The sequence below is a fragment of the Amblyomma maculatum genome, chromosome 6 (assembly GCF_055883805.1).
Source record: "Amblyomma maculatum isolate TAMU_Amacu chromosome 6, ASM5588380v1, whole genome shotgun sequence".
Taxonomy (NCBI): Eukaryota; Metazoa; Arthropoda; class Arachnida; order Ixodida; family Ixodidae; genus Amblyomma; species Amblyomma maculatum.
The window spans coordinates 31,871,471-31,885,487 of record NC_139349.1 but is presented as its reverse complement, the minus strand read 5'-3'; the positions used below and the strand labels follow the sequence as shown (position 1 = coordinate 31,885,487).

The 14,017-nt window shown below is 44.7% G+C and overlaps 1 long non-coding RNA gene across 3 annotated transcripts in view; it reads left to right on the top strand.

The window, feature by feature from the left end:
- The window catches only part of LOC146185408 (uncharacterized), a 50,891-nt gene extending 37,830 nt beyond the window's left edge, over window positions 1-13,061 (top strand). The window contains exons 3-4 of one of the 3 annotated variants that reach the window (XR_014707796.1): window positions 7,907-7,986; window positions 12,872-13,061. This is a non-coding gene — a long non-coding RNA (uncharacterized LOC146185408). Of the gene's footprint in view, window positions 1-4,483; window positions 4,794-7,906; window positions 7,987-12,871 lie in introns of those variants that run through there. The other 2 variants (XR_014707795.1, XR_014707797.1) reach the window with 2 other exon arrangements.
- Window positions 13,062-14,017: the final 956 nt, after the last annotated feature.

The following is a 14,017-nucleotide window of genomic DNA, read 5'->3' as shown; positions in this document are numbered from 1 at the left end:
TTTTTTTCTTTATTTAGATCTCATATTATCTAGTTCTGCTTACACAAAACATGTTCATTTGGAGAGGCCAGACGGAATCTAATGATCTTTCTTTTTTTTTCTTTTTTTTTTTCAGGCTTCGAAGTACAGCCAACTTTTGGTATAAAGCTGAATGATTAATACAAATTTGTTCGAATAATATATAAGTTGAGCAGAGAATAATCTGTAAATATATTTGATGTTGGCATGTCAAAGTTAAAGTTTCAATAAGCACAGCGTTCGAGTACAGTGAGTTTAAAAGGAAGGGAACACCTTGCAGCTCAGTCAGTCTCGGTGGCCGGCTATCCTAGGCCTCTCACGCCTTTCATCTTCATAAAAACGACGCAGTTCTTGTGTATAACCCTTAAATGAGCGTCTGTTTAAGTGAATATTGGCACGAACAAAGCACTTCAGTCACAATAATTATCGCTTGCAATTTTGTCATAAGTACTGCTGCAGCATACACTTGCTTTGTTAACGCGGCTGGTTAAGACTACAGAAGTTACATTAAATAAGAAATCACTGCACGTTGCAGTTTTCTGGGCCCCCTCTCGCGTTGTTTCTTCCAACCGAGCCATTCCTTGTTTGCTCGCAAACCTGCCCGAAGTTTTAGAGTAAAACAAAATACGACAAACTACTTTCCAGTACCATACGCTCTTGTCATAAATAGTGTCGTTGGCTGCGTACGTGAAACAATTCATCGCACAGGTTAGACGCAAAGACGCTGGAAGATAAGGAATTCTTACGCGCTAGCGATATTCGAGCTACCAAAGTTTAATCATTGGCATAATTCCACGCATGCGTAAGCGTGTATAGGCGTCTATAGTTGTATAAATATAAGCGCGTATACAGAAGCCGAGTAGCTTTCTCGTCCTAGTGCGTTCTCGTCGTTCGTAGCGCCCCTCCCGGCGGTTATTGTTCGAAATAAGCGGGGGGCGGAAGGCGCAACGGTAGGCGTCGCTGAACAATGGGCCGACGCCGACCGAGAGACGCGACACGAAGTTTCGAGCGACGAGAGATTTCAAGCTCGCCATCATTTTGTCTGAACCCGACAGAGAGATTCCTTTTATCGTAGCATCATCCTCCCTGTCTTCCTGCTGTTCCTTTCTTTTTTTTTTTCTCCTACTCTGCTCAGATTGCGCTCAACTCTCGGTGACATTTTCCGTGGGACTGCGTTCTCTCAACTATTCACGAGTACTAACCGCGGCGCTTGCAGCGTCCGCGGTCGTAAACGTAAGCCGAGCGGCGAGGGCAGGCACGCTGCGCGAAAGAAGTCGCCACGAGAATGACAACTACGCTTGCTCCGAATGTTTGCGCACATTTCGATGCTCTACGCCAAGCCGGTCTACTGTTCGTCTCTTCTTTCGAGAAGCCGAGAGCCAGAGATTCATTTCATGGATAAGCGAAAAATGTAAGAGATGCCGCATAGCGGTCGCGTTGTGTTTTCTCGCAAGTTTGAGCTGTGTTACGATGTCCGTTCTTGAATATCCACTGCAATATTCTACTTTTCGTGCGCATTTTTTATTTTGATAGTTCTCATAAAGTTCTTTGCGAATATTTTATTCTGGTTTTCATGCTTGTAGTATGACTAGCATGACAGATTGCCTGATTACCGAATTTTTCTAAATGTATTTGATAAACAAATTGGCCATTGCGAAAAAAAAAAAAAAAAAAAAAGAAGTGTAATATTTGATAGCAACTCAGTACTCACGGTGTCTTATTTCAGTGAAACCCCGGCTAACCCCGCTACCCGCAATTCCTGGACTTGACGGTATAACTGAGCGTGGAATTGCGTGTGGAGCAGGGATAGGATTTCTTGTGTGGCGGGTCCACCAAAACCTAAAGAAGCAGTAATTTCAGCGCTTCTTCAGTGCCATGATCACCAACACTGTCATATAATCATGTCCGCTTCTGGAAACAGTTGCAAGGGGACAAATATAGCTACAAGGAAATACGACTTTTTAATCTATTTCTATTCGTGCCTATTGTCCGCTCATTGGTTTTACCGATCCCCTCGGTCGCAACGATCACCATGAATGCAGAGTTCTTTTTGTTGTTTCGTGCGAGTTGACACAAAAGAAATGGAGTGCTCACAGAAGTCTTGATGACCATCAGTTTATTCGTTCACCTCCCCATATGATCTCATGTTCTTCAGATTGTTTCCCCCTAAACATAACAGCGTCTTTTTTTTTTTCTTTCTTTTCTTTAGGAGCACATACGGTGCTGTTTGAAAGCAATGACCTTTACCGCTGGCTAAATCTCATGTATATTAGTAACCGGTTAAGTTGCCAGGTGCAAATTATGCCCTAAGATATGGCCGATGCTTTAACTGCTTATGCATCAAAATTGCTGCCCCGCGAACACACTCGCGTGTCATTTAGGCGTAGTTTTCAAATGTAGCAGTGCGGATATATAAACTCAAGATAGTCATTTGCTGACGAGTTTCCCTCAACTGCGAACCATGCGCAAGCGTTATACGCTGTTTCTTGCGTGAAGGCGATTAACACCCGCATTATTGCCATTTCAAACAATCGTAGCTTCATATACAAAAGAATGCTGACACTTTTAAGTCCTACCAGCATTAAGGTGCGCTTGCCGCAATTACCTCTCTCGGCGTGAGTGGAGCAGGCATTGCCAGTGGAACTAGGCGTACGCGCTCAGGTAGATGGTAATTTGATTAACGTGACATCGGCGGTGATCAGCGCTCGGCGATGGGAATTAGATAAACCAGTAACTTAACGTCTTGCTTTCTCGTCTAGTTTAAACGCTACTTCAGGGGCACAGTTATGAGCCAGATGTATAAGATATACCTTGTGTTCGAGTCTAAATGTCGTTAAACCACTGCACACGTAATTGCACCTCATTATTGCGTTCCGCGTCCTGAACCGTCTTAACGCAAGAACTATCCAGAGCCGCGGCTACAAGGTACATTAGAACATTTCCGAAGACGATGAGTGCTCCGAGTGGCGGTAGCGCGAGCATGAAGAGGAGCGATTAAAGTATTTAGCGCCTCTGAAGTGTACGGCCGGCATTAACGATTATGTCTCCGCAGCTTGGCAGAAAACAAGCCTCACCGCGGTCATAACTCGCGAAAACAAAGAGAAAAGAAGAAAGAAGTGAGCAAGAAACTCTTATAGAAGGAAGTTTTGCAGTCGTTTCGAGCGAGGACATAGGCTCAATTAGGACGCTTAGGCACATCTTTTTTTTTTTATTATTTCCGACTCGGAGAGACAGTGAGCTTGTCTTCGTAAATTACGGACCCGCAGCGCGGACAAGTTACGACTGCGTGTGAAGGAACGAAGTGAAACAGCCTCGAGGAGTCGTAAAAGACGCGCAGTATACGAGACTCGCGGCTCTTGTATCAGCGCTTCGCGACGGCCACCCTCGATTCTTATTCTTCGCTCAACGCCAAGTGTAAACGTGAAGTGGGAGATTCAGGCTGCCGCGAATCCCTCGTAACTCCGCTCTGAGAGCGGGCTATCCGCTCTCTTCGTTAAACTTTACTGCTGGAGAGCCACTGGGGAGTAAAGTGCGTGTGTGTGTGTGTGGGGGGGGGGGGGGGGGGTACATTCAGGAGTCACTTGTGAGTGCAGGTGTGATACCTTGAGCGTCGAAACAACAGGTGTCCAAATTGCGGATTCGACGGCTTCTGCGGGAGGAAGGTACACAAGGGGATCATGTCTCACGCTTGTTATTTTTATACTAGCATTACAGACAGAGCTTTGTTCTCGAACACTAGACCTGGCCGGTGAGTAGCAATAACAAGTAGGCGTCACAATCCTGGCTTATTTCCTGACAAGGGCAAAAAAAATAAAGAAGAAGAATGCTGCTGAAGTTTAAGGATGGTATTGGACACCGAGTCAGTGGTAGGGGCGGTTTTTATGTGTTTCTGTATCAGACACAGAGGGATTAAAGTTTGATTAATCTCACTTCAATGTCAAGGCCGCCAGTAGTCTTCAACATGCCGAACTCATTATGCTTAACCATCAGAATCAGTTTATTATATGTAGTTAATAACCGCGCACGAACATTCGAAAATTTCAGGAGGCGCTCTCAAAGCCAGGGACTGCACAAGGACTTTGTTGTCCCAGGCGCGTATTCTTTTTCCTTAACATAATTTGATGAAATTGAGTTTAAAAATTCATGATGTCCTTGTACATACCTTCTTAATTACATTTATCTTGTTACCGCCTCTCTGTTACACTCCCCATTGAAATCCTCCTTGAGAACCGTTCATGGCAATATCTTTTCTCGAGCTCTTCGTCATTTATCGAACCTTTCCTGGTTCCCGCTCGCGTTCTTGCCTTTCACTAAGAACCGAATGTGCTTCCTCCCTTCCCTTATGGCGCGGTTCAGGTGTCCACAGACCAAGTGTGACAGGTACTGCGCCTTTCCCTTCCTGTGAAGCAATTATTTTATTGTTATGAGAGTCTAAGCCTCATTCAAACCTCCTCATTCGTTACAGGTAAGAAGCGGAAGTGCACAACATCGCTAATTACTAATAAACACACCATAGGGCCTGCTACACAACAAGCTGCTCCAAGGTGCCTTTGGTGCAGCACCGGAGATATTTTAGTTTTCTATTCTTGCTTCTTGTATCCTACTGCAGTACCGCTGGAAGTGATAATTCTTCGCTTAACGCTGTTTACCTTTTACTTCATTTTATCTCAGTGGCGATTAATATACTAGTTTGTTTGTATAACAGCTCTGGAGAAGAAAATGCATGCTTCACATGTACAATCTTGATCAAAAGTCCTGAATACAAATGATTTTCCTCTCAGTCGCAAAATGAAACCTTTCCGGTGCCATTAAATATAAAGGGCCGTGAAATTATATGAGGCAGCTTCTTGCTATGATAAGAAATAATTTGCCTGCATTTTAAATGATCTTCGATTTTTGATGATAGTTTGACGGCTTCATTTTACATTTTTTTTTTTTACATTTGACCAAGGGTGTACGTCAATTCGGTTGGTGCTACTTTTCTTCCCATAATATTTTACTTACGCACAAGGCTTCTACTTCTGCAGTTCTCGCTTGTGTCCTGACTGAAGGAACGCAATAACATAAGCAGCGCAATCCCGTTCTTCATTGGCACAGCCAAACCTCAAATAAGCACCCTTTCAAGCGCGCAAGCACAGCAGTCATACCGCAACAGTTTGACTACGACGCGGTTTTTGTAATGTGTGCTTAATTGACCGACTTTACGTATGGGGAAGCGAAAGCAAGTTAGCGAAATAAAAAAAAAAGAATTCTCCGCTGACGCCTCATATTAACTGCCCTCGTTAATGCCAACTCATAAGGGGACACATTCGATCGGATTAAGACTATCCTTTGCTGCATTTGATATGCCCCATAAGAAAACTGTTCGTTGCTATATGGTAACGACTGCATCATGTACTGGAAGATAGTTTGCATTGTACGTAAAGACACGAACGCGTGCTTTTTGGTACATCACCGCCGTCACAACTACAGTGAGTGTAAAGGAGGACCCCGGGTGTGACACGCAGAGTCGCATTGTGATTGAAAATGTGAGGTAATCGTGGGAATTTTATGCTGCAGGCATTTTCGCCGCTACTGAGCCCTCGATCTGATATGGGCTCATTGCAACTCTTACTATATTCGGTGGATACTTCTAGTCACTCTTTATTCATTTATTACGTTTCAGAAATTGCTACGCGCAGATAATCGCAATGCGCTCAACCTTTAATAATGTTTTTAGCCTGAAAACAGAAAGAAACATTGGCAATGCAATTGCTAAAGTGCAAACATATGAATGCTATGATATGAGGCTATCATGGGCTGGGCACTAAAAACGAGTATTGGGCTCATTGTTCAACTCTTCTTTTTCAGAAAGCGTACGTCAAAAAATCTACTCTTTTTTCTTGCCCTCACGTAATTATACAGTTACCCTCTTGTGGAAGGCGAGTGCGATTCTGCTTTAGTGTACCCTTTCAGTAGCATTTCCGGTAAGGAACTAAAAATTTCTGCCGGCGCAGTTTTTTTCGCTGTTTGAAACTCAAAAGTTAGAACAGCTGGTGCAGTGTTAAGACGCCCGACTACTGTGCCGGAGTTCCCGGGTTCGAACCCGACCACGGCGGCTGCGTTTCGATGGAGGCTAAACGAAGTGGTGTCCGTGTGCTGTGCAATGTCAGCGCACGTTAAAGATCCTCAGGTGGTCGAAATTACTCCGTAGCCCTCCACTACGGCTCTCCTTTCTTTCTATCCACTTTCACTCCCACCTTCATCCCTTCCCTTCCCTTACGGCGCGGTTCAGGTGTCCACAGAGCAAGTGTGACAGATACTGCGCCTTTCCCTTCCTATGAACCAACCAACCAACCAACCTTGCGTGGGGTTGGTCTCGGTGCTAACATCCAGAACACTCTTAATCATCACCGTAGTGTTGCATCTTCCCCACTACGAGCTGCATTGTTCCACGCTTTTCAGTGGCAAAATTGGAAAAAGCCGGGCCCTTTATGCCAGTGCCAACCTTTGAGGCAAAGCTGTCTCTTATATTTATTTATAGGTAGGGAAAGGCGAGGTAACTGTCTCGCTTGTTTTCTGTGGACGCCGCAACCGCGCCGTAAGGAAAGAGAGGAAGGTGGGAATGAAAGTGGAAGGAGAGAAAGAGGAGCCGTAGTGGAGGGCTACGGAGTAATTTCGACCACCTGGGGTTCTTTAAGCGCCTTTCGCATGCGCCTACTGTAAAGAAGGAAAAGAAAATGGAAAGGGGAGGTGGCTTTATAGGGTGTAATATTATCTTATATTGGCCAGAGTCGCCACACTAATCATTCACGAGCCCCGAGTAATTGAAAAATAACAGCCTCCCGGAGTTTGCTCTCGTAATTACAGCTCACAGGGCACGAGAATAAACGGTCCTCCTATCTCGCGACCCTTGCCGGCACTGGAGGGGGCATTCCTTGCAACAGTAGAGCCTTGAGTGAAGAGGTGAAAAGAAACTATGAATGCATGCGGCAGAAGACACGTTCAAGTCAAGAAAGAAAAGCGACTAGTAAACGAATGCATCGCGGGTAGCAAGAAGTCGCGCGTGCACGCCGCCTTCAAAGGCTTTGCGGCTAAGCGCGCAGTGGGCGTCTTTCGCCAGCGCCTCTTTGTCACCGACTGACTGTGCGACCACGGCAGCATCAGCGCGAAAACGAAACAGCAGAGAGCTGTCGGTGGAGAGAAAGCTTTGAGCGGCCAACGGCGCAGCCAGCACCTCTCCCGCTCCCTGTCTGCTGTTCGCAATAAAAAGGCCGGTTTGAAAATTCGAGCAGTCACGCAGTCAAAGCAAACGAGTCGAGTCGAGAGGAAGGAAAGCAGGAACTTGGCGGAAGGACAGAACAAAAGGAACGACACCGGGGACCTTCATTAATCAGCGCCCCCTACTCCCCATTCTCCTTTGCGCGGATCCTCCGTTAACGAGCGTCGGCTCCGGTGCTCTCTTTCCTCTCCTCCTCCTCCTCCTCTCGAACCCTTTTTTTTTTTCCGTCTTCCATTTCCCTTTCCCTCCTTCCCATCTCAGCGAGCCTCTCTGCAGAAAAAAGAGGAAACGCAGGAGTGCATTTTTGCACAACTGACTCTTCCTTCGGGTATCAACGCCGCCCCTCCGGTGATGCTGGCTACTGTTAGCATGCGTTGACAAATGCCGGTGTTGTTGCCGATGGCCGCTTTGCTGAAGTGAACCAGGAAGAGCGAGATGAGAGAGGTACAAAATAGAGTGAGGTTTTAGGAAACTTCGCTCTGAGTGTTCTGTCTTTCTTTTTTGTCTTTTTCACGCGAACTAACCTTCAGTAAGATAGCTTGAGCTTCTGACATTCAAACGGGGTCTAGAACTCAATAGTCATGAATAAAATTAGAAATTTTATTTACCCATTTATTTATTTTGTAGATAGAATAAATTCGCATATACTTTTATACACCTGGATGTATAGACGGAGTCCTGTGACCGCCCAAAGTTACGAGAACACTGTGAGTTCCTCAGGTTTTCTTTCCTTTATTTATTTATTTATTTATTTATTTATTTATTTATTTATTTATTTATTTATTTATTTATTTATTTATTTATTTATTTATTTATTTATTTATTTATTTATTTATTTATTTATTTATTTTTGTAAGGGCTGACTCCAGGTTGTAAACACATGGCACCCGAGGTGGCGCATTTTTTTTTTTCTTTTTGTGCAGTTCCTACTGCGAACAATTAAAAAAAAGGGCCTCAATATCGCATTTGGTCACAAATTTCTTACCGTTAAAAAGGGGCCTTTACCATAATCCTGCTTTCCACCAGATTTCTATCTGTCTGCGCTCGCGTTTCAATTTTAAGCGCCATTTCGTCTCGTTATAGCCCTTCCTCACGACAGGACAACCGACCGGGCCGCACTCTCGTTGGTTAGGTGTTTCTATTTGTCCCTCTGTCTCTTACCGCTGTTGCATTTACTGATATCATTCATGGCCCGAAAAATTTCTGTTGAATGAAAAAACTGCGCTTTCGCAATGATCAGAAGAATAAGAAAAGATAACAATGAAGAGCTGCCATAGTATAATCAACCTGTCAAAGCTTCGTCGGCCCAGCAGTCGCTATTTGGTTGCACCCTCTGGTCTCAGGTTCTGCAAATAACAGTTTACGCAAACTCAATGTGTACTTTGTTTTTCACTACACATGTAGACACTGGCCTTAAATTATAAAAATTGGACACATTTTTATTTGTGGCCAAAACCGGCAGCCGTGAAAGCCGGAAGCAGAACAGTTCCCCGAATTCTCAGCCTCGCTCCCAAACTCCCTCTGCTTCGTCACTTCTGGGTGTTTCCGGATGTTTCGGAGCTCTCGCCAGTGCCGATTAGACTTTCGGCCAATGTAGTCATGCCGATAAGCGACCGGAGAGCCAATAAAACCTTCCCCTCTCTCACGACTTTGAGCACGCCGGGCTCGCAGCTAAGGCAATTTACTTCCTATTGCCGCCATTAACTAAGTCGGAGTTTCTAGCGGCTTATCTATGCGACCTCGTATTTACGTCGGGGTGAAAGGATTCCATGAGCGTCGACTCTAATACACCGCGGATAAAAGTTGGCATCACCCAGTCTGCTCGGAGCAACAGTGGCTGCAGTTCACTACAGCTTTCGTCGCCGGCAGCGGCGACGGCCGCAGTTTTAATCAGCCTTCATTAGAGCGCGGCCCGAAGCAGATCAAGCCCGGCTCATTGGCCCCCGAGGGCGCATCGCCTTTCCCAGATGTCAGCGCGTTCGGCCATGCAAATTAACAGGCGATATTTGTCCGAGCACGGCGCCCGGTAATCGATGTTCCGACGCCGACGGCGTCATTTTCTCTTCTTCCGCCTTCGGCTTCTCTTCCAAGCCAAAACAAACAAGTAAACAAAAACGAGACCGATTCATTGAAAAATGCGCTCAACGAACGAGAGCTCGACCGCCGCCAACTCCACTGCTCGACGGGGTGTCTCCTCTTTGGTGTAAATGCGCGCGCTGTCGTCATCGCGCGATATTTTAATTAAGAGTGCGGACATTACCTCCCCCCTCCTTTTTCCGTCCCCTTCCCAGCGCTCGAGAGGCGAGTTCGATGCCGCTTTATTCAAGAGCTGTCGGGCATAGGTCGTCCGTCGTCGCAGTTCGGCGTCTAGACAATCTACTTAGTGCATTGTCCTCCGACGGCCGGCCGATACTCGAAGCTCTGGTGCATTCACGCCAGTCTGCTGAATAAGTAGGGTTCAGCTGTGGGAGCTCGATAATTTACCTTATCAACTAGGCGTTAGCATCGGTTTTTGCTAGTCGGAAGAACATTTAGCTTATGCAAGCATTCGGGTCGTACATGGCTCAGTAATGTTCGAAAAAAAGAAACGTCTAAAAGAAAAACACTTTGAACCTTTTAAGTACAGATATGTACAATAATGAACGATGTCAGCCCAAAATATTGTATGTGACAATAGCTGCTCAGTAGTTAGGGTGCTCGACTGTTGTAAACGCTGATCTTATCCCAGCCGAGGGGGCCGTTTTCCAAGGAAAGGGATAATTAGAGCCTATGTTCTATAGGTGCGATTTCAATGGGCGTTAAGAAACTCAGATAATCTAAATTTCTGAAAGCGTTCATTTCGGCGTCTCTTGTAGACTGAATCACTATGGGACCCTAAACACTATAAACCCAGGCCAAACTATAATGTTTGACTATATACTGAAGTATTTAGCGAACAGGTCCCCTAGTAAAGAAGGTTGCAATTTGTAAATACAAACAGAATCACGAGTTCCTCTAGAATTACAGTGCGAGAGTGATCCACCTTCCGTCAAGTGAGAATCTGGGACAATACACATGCACACCAACCCCACTCACAACCACTTACGAGCTACTCCTCAGCAACCTCCACACACACCAGGTCCACCTGCTCCTCTCAGATCTAGGCCGCTCCGCGATCTCGATTCCGTTCATTTCCTGCGACCGCTGTCTTTGACTCACACAGCCAGTGTATTAAGCAACAAATACACTAAGAAGAAAGGAGCCCCAGATTCAAAAAACCTATTTTTTCTCCTCCTACGTTTAATGTTGCTACATGCCTGTACGTCTTTATTATCAACGTTTCATAACCTTCACTCTCTCACGCGCTCGCTAGCCCCCAAACAATGATATAGATTCATATGACTGCAAGTACAAAAAGAATCCAGCTCATCACTTATTCACAAAACAAGCAGAATGTCTCCTTCGTTTGCATATTTCTGAGCTATCTTTTCTTCTTTAAAAAAAAATCTAGGCCATTACGCAACACAGATTCAAAGCAAATAAAAAAAAAACTAGTAACTTGCGTGGTCAAGTTAACGACACCCGTTGTTGGTAAGAACGCACGATTGATTAGGAGCATGGTACGTTTTAGAGACACCTCTCAGTAAAGATTATTCCGACAAACCTTTGTCTCCTATTATTGGCTTGGCGGACAATAATGATGTTCTTTTCGTTTAGAGAGGATTAGTTATGAAGCAAGTAGTTCCGTCACTCCTTCAGATTAATACGGCTGGTGGAATAAGTCGGGAAAAAAGCAAGCGCTGTGAACACTGCCAGAGGCCTACCATTTTAGTAACAGGAAATCGTTAAGTGATTGCTTACTTTCGTGCGAAATAGCGCTTTCGTAACCAATGGGTGCGAAGCTTTATCACTTGGTTCTCTTTCAGGTGCCGGCTTTAACCGCACAGTCGGCAAAAGTTGCACTTGCTACATGCGAAAATGTTTTCTTTAAATGGTTAAGTAATACCTGTTTAACCGTTCAACCTGCATTGAAAAGCTGACTTTTATAATCCCGGAGCTAAAATTCCTAGTCACTAACAACTTTTAGCCGAGGGGACATTGCAATCTGTTATCATGATTTTGTACCCTGTGCTGAAAAAAAAAAAAGTAACACGTGTGAATGAAAAAAAACCTTTCATGCTTCTTTTAATCACAGGAGGTTCGCGAGAGTGTTAAGGTTAAGTATTGCTTTGAGTGAAAAAAAAAAATGCGACGAGAATCGACGTTCTTATCATCATTTTTCAACAGTGCATAGCACACAAGATCAAAACACGAAGTAAACGAAGCTGGCACCACACGGGACGTAGTTGAAATATGCGAAATATAGTAAATACATAAACAACAAAACAAGCATCTCAAAAAGCTTTCTGTACGCTGTTTGAAGCCTATGTTAAAAACTGAATCGGTGAAGTTTTTGCCGTATGTATTAACCTTTAGAGAGAATTAAGGTTTGCTAAGGTCAGTTAAAGTCGTAGCTATCGGCTAAGGCAAGAACTATATTTGGACAAAACATGTGTGTGCGAACGAGGTACACAATGTACAGTGTGCTTGGAAACAAATTATACTGAGCCCGGCACCTCATCTACCTGTCAGGTATGAAAGAAAGAACATATCACGAATTATATCGAGGGCGCTGATCTGATTACCAAGCTTTACGGCCGCCCTTCCATGAAGCTTAGACCGCTGAAGCAGCCAATCTCTCGCCTGGAAAACCGACAAAAAAGGGGGTTCCGAAAACTACACGGCAAATTGGGAAAGGCTTCGGGTGAGTATGAAACCACTGGGTACGCCGTCTTCACTATTCCGAACCGGATTGATCTTGTAGCACCTATTCCTCCGCATGGGAATGCTGACATCTGAAGACTAGGTTTATGCTATCATGCATTCAGAGAAGTTAAGAGTAGTATCACCATGCAAGACGCTGTTCGCTTTCTTTATTCATTTTATTTTCAGTCGCAGCCAGGAATCTACTACAGAATGTTAAAAGTTAGAAATGGCCAAGAAATTCGTTAAAATATATTAGAGTTCGTTAGCTATTGAAAAATCTCCCATTTCGCCAGGAGAACTTTACTGAAGGGACCGTAGGCTTCGGAGTAACCTCTCGTAAAACAATACATCACAATTAGTGCATACTATAAAAGGTCCTTTTTACGCACTATTTGCATATACTGAAGGGTACACGCTACCGTATAAAACAGAAATTTTTCTACGAAGCAATTCTCGTTTTAAAGCGATGTGTTCATAAAATCAAAGAACCACTGAGCATTTCACGGCTTCAGGCTTTTGTAATTATTAGCAAGATGAAATTGAGCATGCACTCTATCCTCCGATATTAGGTGGTGAGCACAAACTCTCTTGAATGCAAGGAAATAAAAGCATTTCCTGTGACCAAGCGTATTATTGTTTTTATTCGCATATACGCGTCATTCCAACGATGGCATACGCTGCAACGCGAGCTTAATGAAGCGAGAAAAAAAAAATTGTTTTGCGGGCTGCAGAGTATCGAATCTCCAGCGAGGCACGCGAGAAAAACGAATTCCTCTTTTCATCAATATTTCATCTTTTCCCTTTCAGAAAGCTCCGCTTCTGGTGGTTCGCAGAGTCAATTCTACCGAACCCGCGCCGAGTTCTCGCGAATCAAGTTGCGCGAGTCGCATTCCGGTTTTGCGACCGCAATGCGGCTAGTTCTCAACCGAGTATGAAAGCATTTCAAGCCGTTCGGGAGACATAGGGGAAAAAAGTAATAAAGGATCATGATGGTGTACTTTTGCTTATTTTTCTTCGTATTTTATATGGGAGGAGACGAGAACACACGTCGGGTAATTTCATGAGGAATTTGATGAGCGTATTTTTTTTTTCCTGCCTCCTTTCTGTGTGCGTAGATTTTCTTTGAGTAATAACTTATATTTATATTTGATATTGCGTATGTATACATGGAAGCTCACAAATTTAAGTTTCTAGAGAATTGCGCCGTGTAGCGTTGCATGCGGGTTTCTCAAAGCCGGCGTAGGCCCCAGTCTGCTTGACGGCATATCGGGCAGATATGTATGCAAACAGAACTATTATTTTGCGTACTAGTAGCGAAACATCCCCAATTTACAGCTAGTCTATATTCAATGCCTTCGGTGTAGGGCAGGAAGCTGAGACTTTGACAATGCAAAACGAAGTTAGCATGCGCTAAGTGAAGCCCCTATCCTGTAGCCAATGTTTTGACAGGAGTCGTGGTCATAACTCACAACTTTCCTGAGTACAGGGCCTGCTCTAAGCATCATACTCGGACCCTTACAGCGCGTTCGAACTTCTGGTGCCTACAAACGAGGCTTATTCACTCACTCCAAAGCTTTTAGCATCGTGGGTGTTAGGAATGAAACACTAGAAGGCTCAAACCCTACCCGTGACCTGGAACGTTTTAAGAACCTACAGCTCGTGTCCGTAAAGGTCTTCTATCCTCCAGCACTCGGTCCATCCCTACTCACTTCCTTGATATTTTTGCGCGTAGCGTACGTACTGCTCTCGTTGCACCTGAAAAGGGGTCGCCGTAGCCAGGTTTCAGAGGGAGCTTTCAAAGAGTCAAATTTCTACCGGCGCAAACAATATGAGCGGCGCCGTCATGCATTGCGGCCGCCACTGGAACTGAAGACCCGATGCGTGTTCGACAAGGGATGACGCCTCTTCGTTCCGGCGCATCATCATCAAACTGCGTGTCAAAGTGAAGTCGAA